This window comes from Dendropsophus ebraccatus, chromosome 3 (genome assembly GCF_027789765.1).
Source record: "Dendropsophus ebraccatus isolate aDenEbr1 chromosome 3, aDenEbr1.pat, whole genome shotgun sequence".
Lineage (NCBI taxonomy): Eukaryota > Metazoa > Chordata > Amphibia > Anura > Hylidae > Dendropsophus > Dendropsophus ebraccatus.
Genome location: NC_091456.1, coordinates 54,677,556 through 54,688,892, shown reverse-complemented (window position 1 = coordinate 54,688,892; position 11,337 = coordinate 54,677,556).

Sequence of the window (11,337 nt, the reverse complement as noted above, 5' to 3'; positions counted from 1 at the left end):
CAAATACACCTCCCAGCACACCTTGGGAACTTCCTAGGTGTAGGGCATTCTGAGAGTTGTAGTAAAAGCTTAGTGTTTAGGGACTATGGACAGAAATCAATCCAGGATAGAACCAAGTCAGCATGTCATTTCTCACTGGTTCTCTCTTGGATCCGTTCCACTGGTGAACCATAGGTAACCCACTCCGACACTGATAGCATCTGCTCAAAGTTTACAATATTCATGTCTATTTGTACAATATATCAGTATAAATCAGGTTAGGTCACAGACATGTAAAATGTGAATTGGCTGTTTCAGTTTTTTACGTGCCAATATTTTATTTCCTGAAATGGCACAGGATGTAGTTATATCATAATATTTCAAGGAAATATGAGACATACAAACACACAGTGGGGCCTTCTTTGTCTGTTGCATCACAGCTCTGTACACGTTGGTCTTGTGCATGCTTGTCAAATGTTCTGCTAGTGCCACTGAATAAGAGGATACTATGGTAATATGAAAATAATTATGCTAATGTAAAAACTATGTTAGGTTATGATTACAAGAGATGGCACAGCTGATCACAGATACTTATATTGGATTGGCTTGTATAGTACTTTCTGAAGATGAGCAGGTTGTCCTCTTTCTTCATGTATGAAGAACTAGCAACTGCCCAATAATATTAAATCAAGTTACAAGGTCTTTTGACTTTTTCACAAACTAATAACCTTAAAGCCTTCAGTCCCTCATCTCAATATCGCAGTTTATTTCACCATTACTTTTCCATCACAAAATTAATCTTCCATGTCTGTGTTCAATCAGGACGCACTCTGATTTATCAAGTTTTCTTTTGACAAGCCATAAATAATAATACTTAAAAAGAGATGCATTTCCCAATTCAAAGGCGCACAGACTTTACATCTCCCTCCATGCAATCTTTGATATTTCACATTTCAAAGAACTGAAGATTTATATAAATCATTTAAATCTAGCCCGAAAAGCTGTTTTCATATGTAGCTCACTCATCATATTAAAACTTAAACGATAACATGTTTCATTGGTGAATCCCGATTTAACATTCCCTTGAGTTGTAACACCAACCCTCCCCCCCCCCCCTTTCCCCTTGAAAATCCAAATGAAAATCAAAGTTAGTCTTCGTCTGAAGCCTTTCATCAAAAACATGAATAAAATCACTTGTAAAGTGTATTGTATGGCGGGAAAGGGAAAGGTGTAATTTTGTGCAGGCATCTATTATTTTGGCTTGGTTGAAAAGAATTTTCCAAAGGGGATTTTGTGGCTTTTGGCACTGTTAATATTTTATATGGAAAAATAATGTTTTCTTGTGCGTTTAATCACATGCCAAGGCAGCTGCTGGTGCAGTAGCGATCTGCATCAAATTAGTGAACAGTTAAAGCAAGATTTTCCACAATCAAGAACAAAGCAGAGCCAGTTAGCATGAGGACAGCTTGTTCTTGTTGCTAATGTGCTTAAAAACTTGCTGCACATAATTTGAAACAGCTTTTGTGTGAGGATATTGGTTCTGGTTTCTGAGGTCTTATGCAGAATGAAAACCACATGGCATAATAAAATGACAAATTATGTATTGATATCTGCTTTGACTAAGTAAAGTTGATTTTTCTTTCTGTCTTGCTATAGATTTTAAAATGGACTTGGGTGATAAAATTGACTCGCGAGCGATTAAACCGTGCAATTACAGTTTATCAGGAAACCAAAACTTATAACTCACGTGGGGATTGGGAAAGAATAATATTTAGAAAAGTATGCCAATTTATTTGGACAGAAATGAGAAGTATGAATAAAAAAGTATGAACCATTCTTCCATTAAATAATGTTATTCGACTTTACCAGGTGTTTTCTATTATACCTATTACTGTATGCATGTTAAAGTAATTGTAGATATGAATCAAAATGTGTGAAAATTGCTTTTTACTTCATTGTAATGTGATATATAGCTAGGTGACATAAGTGTTACACTGGGGTTCTTTGGACCCACCAAAGAAAGTTTTTCTCATAGCCCATCCTCATCACAATGAGAGCACATGCACATCCACTTTAAATTCCATTGTTAACTTTGTTGTTATCATTGTTGTTGAAAAGTGAGCTACAGAAAACAGGAAGTGTTAGCCTACGGTAGCTCGACTACCAACATTTATTAGTGTGTTTGTAATAAAACACCTGATTTAAATAATGTCATCCATAACATATTATCATTAAGGTCATTTTACAGAACTTGAAGGGGTGGTATCATGAAGAAAATTAGGTCTGTACTGATGCATTATGTTAAAAGAAGCATATCTCAAATGTACAAGCATTTCTTAAAGTGTGGTTTACTCACACTCACTTCAATTGCAGTCAAATGCTCTGTCCCTTTAGTACTAGCAGTTGGTTTTCACTTCACATGCAAGCAAGGGGGATTGTGAGAAAGTGTCTCAATTTACAGTTCAGAGAGAAAACCAGGAAGTAATCAGAGGCACATTGAACTCCTTTATATGCATGTATGTGGTACACATCTGCCTATACCATCTTTGCTTTCTGACACTACCCTTGAAAGATGTTTGGCCAGGGAAAGTTTTTGGATAGGCTACTAGCACTGCGGGAAAAATAACAAAGAAATAAATTTATCCAACCAGCTCCTTGCCACTGCTGCTTTGCAGTCCCTTCTGCTGCCCTCTTCTTCTTGGTTCCTGTAACTGGCTTTGTGGACAGTAAAAAAATTATATATAGATAGATATAAATGTTACGAACTAGTGGTACCTGTCAGGGTATGAACCTTGCATTTGTCCCCACCCACAGGCCCTGCCTACTTGCCACAAGCAGCCTTAGGCATCTGCAGACAACTTGGCAGCAGTCCCTGACTTAAGTACGTGGAACACTGAACACAGGCAAAATAAACACTCAAAAAGAATTGTCAGAAAGCCAAGGTCAAAACTAGAGGACAGCAGAAGTACAAAATCAGAAGATACAGCAGGAATAGATGGGTCCCCAGTCAAAAGGTCAGGGCAGGCGGAAAACCAGATAAGTCAAGGTACGGGTGTGGAGATCAGATAAGCCAGGGAACACAGGAAACTCACAGGGAGCTTTGAACTTACTAGATCAGTCATGTCAAACTCTGGTCCATTGTGCCATTATTTTTGGTCCGCCAGGCAATTCAGAGTTTTAATTACATCTGGCCTGCCATGGCTACTATATGAGACTATGGGGGAGGGCTGGCTACTATATGAGACTACTGGGGAGGGCTGGCTCCTATATGAGACTTTTGGGGAGGGCTAGCTACTATACAATAGACTATTGGGGAGGGCTGGCTACTAAATGAGACTATTGGGGAAGACTGGCTACTATATGAGACTTTTGGGGGGCTGGCTACTATTTGGGCACTATTGGGAGGGCTGGCTACTAAATGAGACACTCGGGGGCTGGCTACTATATGAGACTTTTGGGGGCTGGCTACTATTTGGGCACTATTTGGGAGGGCTGGCTACTATATGGGACACATTGGGGGCCAGCTACTATATGAGACTATTGGGGAGGGCTGGCTACTAAATGGGACACTTGGGGGGTGGGGTGGCTACTATTTGGGCACTATTGGGAGGACTGGCTACTATGTTTGACACTCGGGGGGCTGGCTACTATTTGGGAACTATTCAGGAGGGCTGCCTACTATATAGGACATTGGGGGGATGGCTACTATATGGGACTATTGGGGAGGGCTGGCTACTAAATGGGACACTTGGGCTGGTTACTATTTGGCCACTATTGGAAGGGCTGTCTAATATGTGTGGAAATTTTGGGGGATTGGCTATTATATGGGTTGGGGTTTAATCATGTCATAGCAATTTATCATGTCATGTCATTTATCAAAGTGCACAGGGCTGGGAGACGCACACCACTGACAGTGCCAGGAACCACGCACACTGCTCTGACAGTGACAGCACCGCTGCAATCGGGCTTCAATATTGATCAAGGTTGGCCTGAGACTTTTTTTTATTTATTTTGTCCCACTGTGTATTTGAGTTTGACACCCCTGTGCTAGATGATTTAGATTTAATAGCCAACAAGGGGTTGGTACCCTAGAGATAATTTATAGAAGGTCAGGGGTCTGGTCTAGAATGTGATTGCACCATCCCCCAATATCAAACTACAGATACCTCATAGCAAAACACCCTGACTGGCAGTAAGATCTGCCAGTCAAGATTAACCATGAAGTGACCAGAGGGAACTCAGCAGTGAAAGGCGGAGAAATTAATTAGCAGAGCAGAAAAGAAGGACAATGTTCAGACTAGAGCAAAAGAAACACAGAATGAACACAATTTTATGGCGAAAAGTCTCAGTCGTACTTTACGATTCAAGCACCAAGATCCCAACAGGTACGTTCCTAACGATATATACAATAGATAAAATAAATAAATAAACACATATTTTCTGCTGTACAGACTGTCATCAATTAATGGAACAAAAACCAAATGTATGAGAGATCCCTTATGATGTTGCTGGGCATTATATCTCAAGTGTTTTACTTCACTTATTTAGACAGGACATACACCAATCAGGTACGAGAATGACATAAAACAACATAGCTGTGCTATCACAAAAGCATTCAATGGTAGAATATATTTTAACAAAAGCTATCTGCAATTTTTTGAAGCTTAAGCATCTACTCGGATTATAGTAGAAAGCGTTTAATCAGTGCTTTTTTGTTTCTTTTTTTTTTTTTTTTTGCTAAGCACTTCTAAAAAGCTTCTCACCACAAAACCAAGAGAAATGAACTGCTTGAAATAAATGCCTTTGAGCCAATTATAATAAACTGTACACGAAAGTACAAAACATTATACACATACAGCAACTTACTTAAGCATCATGTCTCTTATTACTTAGGAAGAATCACATGTTTTAAATGTGCTTAATCTTAACTTTGACAAATCTAATAAAAAGTGAAACAATGTCCAGTTTATTGTATTCAACACATTCAGTACAGGTAGTAGTACTAGGGTGTTATTACACGGGCCGATGGGGGCCTGATAATAACTGTAAACGAGTGCCTATCTTCTAGGGCTCCTCTTGTGGTCTTCTCCGCGCGCTCCAGCTTCAGAGCGGCCTGTCTCAGCTGACAGGCCCCTCAGCCAATCACTGGCCGCGGCAGTCCCGGACAGTAATTGGCTGAGCGGCCTGTCAGCTGAGACAGGCTGCTTTGAAGCTGGAGCGTGCGGGACCCAGGGAGAATAAGACCGCAAGAAGAGCCTTGCAGCCTGGATAGGTAATGTATATCGTCAGCTGCCGTCCGCGCACCGCTATTACACGTAGCGATGCGTGGTCAGCGGCCGCCAAATATAGGTTCAAACCAATACCAACGATCAGCCGATTATCATTGTCATCGGCTTATTATTGTATTTATTACACGGAGCGATAATCTGCCGAATAGGCCTGATTCGGCCGATAATCTCTCCGTGTAGTAGTACCCTTAGACTATGTTCCCATTATGGGATTATAGTGCAAAATGACAGCTACCTATTGATTTTGTATCAGGGCTGCGGCGGCGTCCCGTGCTCCGGGCCGCCGCTGCACCCCCTCTCCATCACTTGCATCCGCCAGCGTCCTGTTGCGGGGACCCGGCGCTGCTGCTTCGGCCCCAGGGGGCGTCTCACCTCGCCCCGTTCCCGTCGCTGACTGTCTCGGCCGGCGCGCACGTCCCCGCCTCCCAGGGCGCACACGTGCCGGCTGTCAAATATTTGAAGGACCAGTACGCCGTTGATTGGTCCATGTGCACTATCACTCCCTGTAAATCCCAGCATGCCCTGTCCCTCGTGTTGGAGCGTCCACATGCTTCCCATAGCGTTTTGGCCCAGCTCCCTGTTGTTCCTGTCCGCTACCCTTGTCCCTTGTTCCTGTCCGTTGCCCTTGTCCGTGATTCCTGTCCGTTGACTCTGCCACCTGCGGTTAAGCCTAAGACCACCGTCTGCACAATCACCTGCCTACTACTCCTGCTACACCTTGCCCGCCGTCACTAGCAAACCAAACCGGGGGTAGCGACCTGGGGGTCGCCTGCCGCAGCAAGCCCATCCCGCCTTGCAGCGGGCTCTGGTGAAAACCAGCGGCCCCTTAGACTCCGCTCCCTGGTGTGGTTTATGCCATTGCTGGTGACGGTACAGAGGATCCACGACTCCCATCGTTACATTTTGATGGCCACAAATAATGATCATAAAGATTATTTGAGACTGTCATCATGAAAAGATGGCCACCTGCTGCCATTAAATGATATTACATAGCCTTACGGTACTCTTAAACATAGCCACTACATTTTTTCACACTTTATATTATTACAGTATTATTTATGGGCAAAACTGAAAATCTTTTGTAACTTCTAGGGTGGACTGACATAATACCTTTTTTCTATACATCAGTGGTAATACAACCATATGTATGTTTTCATAGCTTTTCTAATGTTTTACATTTTTTTTTACTGAAATATATTTTTTTAAATAAGGATTAAAATTACTTTATTTTGATGGTTGAATTTTTCTACCTATAGGGCTGTTTAGGGCGTTATTTCTTATGCCAGGAGCTCAAGTTTTTATTGGTATCATATTTGTATAGATCAATTGTTTTGATCAATCTCTATTATTTTTTTCTGCCATACAATGTAACAAAAAATCAGCAAAAAAGTGAAAGTGTTTTTTTTTTTCATTTACACTGCTCATCGTGTGGGAACAATATTGTTACATTTTAATAGATCGGACAATCATGCATGCTACAATATAAATATGTTTTATTTGTATAATGGGAAAGGGGGGAGATTTTAACTATTACTGGGGAATAAACTTTGGCATTTAAAAAAAAAAATAATAATAATTTTCTATTTTTTAAACAAGAAACAGTTGGTACCTTGCAATCACACTGCGGGGGTCCCGATCGTTAAGTGATAGGATCTGGGGTTAATTTTTTTACGTTATGAGCCCTGCTGCCATAAACTCTTAAGCTCACTTCGTAGTGCCACAGGCACATAATGGCATATGAATACATCATGGGTCGTCTAGTCTCAGGCACCCATGCTGTACCCTTACATACCCATAAGGCATCTAGGGGTTAAAGAAAATGTGTCATTAGAAAATTTACTATTGTTTAAATAAAGTTTTTATGTTAAAACTATTTTTTAAGAATGTTTAATGTTTTTTTTTTTTCTAACTTTCCATTCCGGAAAAAAATTTAATTACTGTTAAAATGTACCTGTAGTTATAATTTTCAAAATCTAAATGAACAGAAGATGTGATAAAAAGCAAGTTTGAAATGTATATCTTTTTTTTTTAAAGTTATCATGGAAAGCATTGCCCCTCCTGTGTTTAGACTCTTTTTTTTTTTTTTTTTTCAAGTAGTCTGAACACAGGAAGTCCCATGTTTCCCAGGCCATCTGAGCACTCACAGAGAAGGCAGCCATTTAATTGATGGACACACTGAACTGTGACTCTCTGTACTGACCGGGACATCATGTGTTTAGTTTCTTTTTTTCAACCAGCACAAGACTAAAAAGATGCCTTCAGGAGAGTGGACCTGGATTTCATGTAAGTTCAGCTTCGTTTTAAAGCATGATAAAAATAATAATAATGATAATAATGAATGAAAATGGAAAACATGCTTTATATCACATCTACTGTTGATTTAGATTTTGAAAGTTACAACGGCAGGTTCACCTTAAAATAATCTTGAAATGTTGCCATTTTCAATTTTACCAGTACTATAGCAAAATATGATATTAGTAGATACAAAAGACTCTAGGGTCTTAGCTTTCCTTCCCCTATAGAATGACCTCTCCACAGGTCACAAAGCATGCTTACATATGTAGTCTATAAAAAAAAAAATTGGGTCTCGAGATGTACATTGTGTCAATGTTAATAAGGGATATCTCTTAATGTGTAAACCATTCAGGGAAGATGGCTGCCCCATACTTATGCACTAAAAAGAAAAAAAATTGATTGAAACGAGAAATTTAAATAAATAAATAATCTAACTTTATCTGCTTGTAGGAAAGATAGTCATACCACATAAATTCGTTCAAGAGGGCCTGCATTAAAAAAAAAGTCTCCTGACTTTCCAAGATTTTACTATTAGGTTTAATAGTAAAATAGTAATAGAGTCCCCTGTCACTTACCGATCGGGACCCCCGCAGTCCCCGATCAGTAAAACGGACCGCTGGAGGTCTCTCATCTGCCTCCGTGCAGTCCGATTGGCGATCTGCTGCACTAAGCCTGCACAGGCAGGCTCAATGAGCAGAGCGCCGATAACACTGATCAATGCTATGCCTATGACATGGCAATGATCAGTGTAAAAATCAAAGTACTGTATGTAAAAGTCCCCCAAAGGGACTTTAAATGTGTTAAAAAAAAAAAAAAAAGTTAAAAACACTATTACACTACCCCAAAACCCCTCCCCCAATAAAAGTCTAAATCACCCCCCTTTCCCATTATATAAATAAAACATATAAAAATAAATAAACTAATAAACATATAATATACCGTAGCGTGCATAATTGTCTGATCTATTAAAATATAACAAGTGTCATTGCGAACAGTAAACAGCGTAGACGAAAAGAGGGAAAAAAGTGCGCGGATTACCGATTTTATGTTACATTATATATAAAAAAAATTAATAAAAAGTGATCAAAACGTCCGATCTTCACAAATATGGTATTATTAAAAACTAGAGATCATGGCGGAAAAAAAAATGACATCCCATACAGCCTCATAGGTGAAAAAATAAAACTGTAGGCAATAGGCCCATTTTATTTATAATTAATTGCCAAAAAAAAGGATTTCATTTAAAAAATATACATATAACAGAGAATCTGTGTAAACCTGCATATGGTTGTGTTCAGACTGACCTATAGAATAATTGTATAATGTCGCTTTTTCCATATAGTGCATTACGTAGACACAGGAACCCCCCAAACGTTACCATATTGCATTCTTTTTTACGATTTCACCAATTTATATCTTCATAAATATTAATTTTGGAATTCCGTCATACATGTTATGGTAAAATGAAAGACGCTATTACAAAGTACAACTATTCCTGTAAAAAAACAAGCACTTACATGGGTTGTTGATAGAAAACTGAAAGTGCTAGAGCTCTTAGAAGGGGAGGAGGTCCACTGGGTCATTTTGGGCCTGGTCCTCAAAGGGTTAAAATCGCCCTATTCCCATGCTTATAGCGTTTTTATCCTTTGGTCTATGGGGCTCTGTGAGGTGTCATTTTTTGCACCATGAAATGTAATTTCTATTGGTACCTTGATTGTGCATATGCGACTTTTTGATCGCTTTTTATTAAATTTTTTCTGGATTTGATTCAACCAAAAATGCACAATTTTGCACTTTGGAATGTTTTGGCGCTGACTCCGTTTACCATGCGAGATCAGGAATGTGATTAATAGTTCGGGCGATTATGCGCGCCGCGATAACAAACATGTTTATTTATTTATTTATATTTATAAAATGGGAAAAGGGGGGTGATTTGGACTTTTATTAGGGGAGGGGATTTTTTAATAATAAAAATACATTTTTACTTTTATTTTTACTTTAACAAGAAGTCCCCCTGGGGGACTTTTATATACACAGCACTGATCTCTCATAGAGATCAATGCTGTGTATATACACAGCAAAGATCCATTAGATCGGTCATAGATTGCTTTGGCCTGCTGGAGGCCACAGCAATCTATTGCGGAGCCGGGATCAGTGTCAGTGCGACGCTGAGGCCCGGCACGGGCAGAAGAACGGATCTCCCCCCCCCCCCGTGATCGCATCACAGGGGAAGGAGATCCGTCCCAATAGACACCAGGGACATGTGGATCTAAGCATTTAAGTGCAGCTGTCAGGTTTGACAGCTGCATTTAGATGCTTAATTAGCCGGCACGGCAACGGGACCTACGCCGGCTAATAGAGGCGGGACCCCTCTCTGAACACCCCCTGCGGCATCATGACGTATCAGATACATCATGGGTTGCTAAGGGGTTAAAATATCATTAGGAAGCTTTGCTAACATTTACAATATTTCACAGGGGTTAAAGCAAAGTGCAAGGGAAATTTATTATTTCTGTGCAGCTTGACTCACACACATGCTTTAGAAATAAAGGTGGACCTTTTTTATTAGATTGCTTTAAAAGCACCATTTTAGATTTACAGAGGCGGTGAGGTGTAAAAACATCCCCAAAAGTTTCCCTATTTGGGAAACCAAAACCCTTCAGGATTTAATCCACAGTAGGTGTGAAGTGAGCATTTTTTTTTTTTTTTACTGCACTAACGTTTTATGGAAATTATTAGCACTGGGCAGTGAAAATTGAATATATATTTTCCTCCAAGAATATCTAGTGCAAAATTTCTCATTTTTAACTTGAATATGGGAGAGAAAACACCTCAGACTTTGTTTTTCAATTTATTCTGAGAATCAACTTTGTTGATCATAAATTGGTGGGTTTTGGTGGATTGGTTTTTGGGCATCATGTCACATATATGGGGCTTCTAGAGTTCTACAGTAAAAACAATGTCAAGTCATCTCATTTTTGAAAATATACCAAACAAGGAATTCATCTAGGCATAAAGTAAGTATTTTGGAAGGAATTTATAAAGACAAGCATCATGCCAGATTTACTGAAACTGCGACTGACGAACAGCTGAAGCAGAAATCTACACCAGCTCTGGAGAGCTGGTGTAAATTTTCGCCATGATTTTTGCCTGTTAGCAGGTTAATCATAATAAATCAGGTGTGGGGGAGGCCACGCCATTGGGGAAAATTATATCCTTTTCCCTGATGTATGCCAGACGCATCTTTTATTAATTACCCCCTTTGACTTAAAAGTGTTTGAGCACATGGCATTACCCCATATGTTGTTGTAAATAGACATGAGCGAGTAGTGAAATATTCAACTTTCGAGAATTTGAATTGAATAGGCACCGAGATTCGACTATTCGAACGAATATTCGATCCCATTATAGTCTATGGGGAAAAAATTCTCGGCACTTGGAAACCAAATTCGACCACGTGGAGGTCACCAAGTCCCCCATGAAACCTCCCTAAATGATGCCAACACCTCCGTAATGACACTGGGACATTAGGGGGAGCATGCATGGGTGCACCCAACACCCCAAAATCGCAGTAAAATGCCACTCTCCGCAGTTGCGAAGGAAAAATATGCTTTACGAACTTTACGGCAATGTTCACACATTTTGTTCATATTTCTTGTGCAGCGTTACATATATGATTCCAATGTGTGTCCGTAGAGCATCATGTTATTCGCGTGTATCACATATAATGCTGTACGAACACTAGGTCACAGCTGAGCAGAGATTAGGAGAGGTA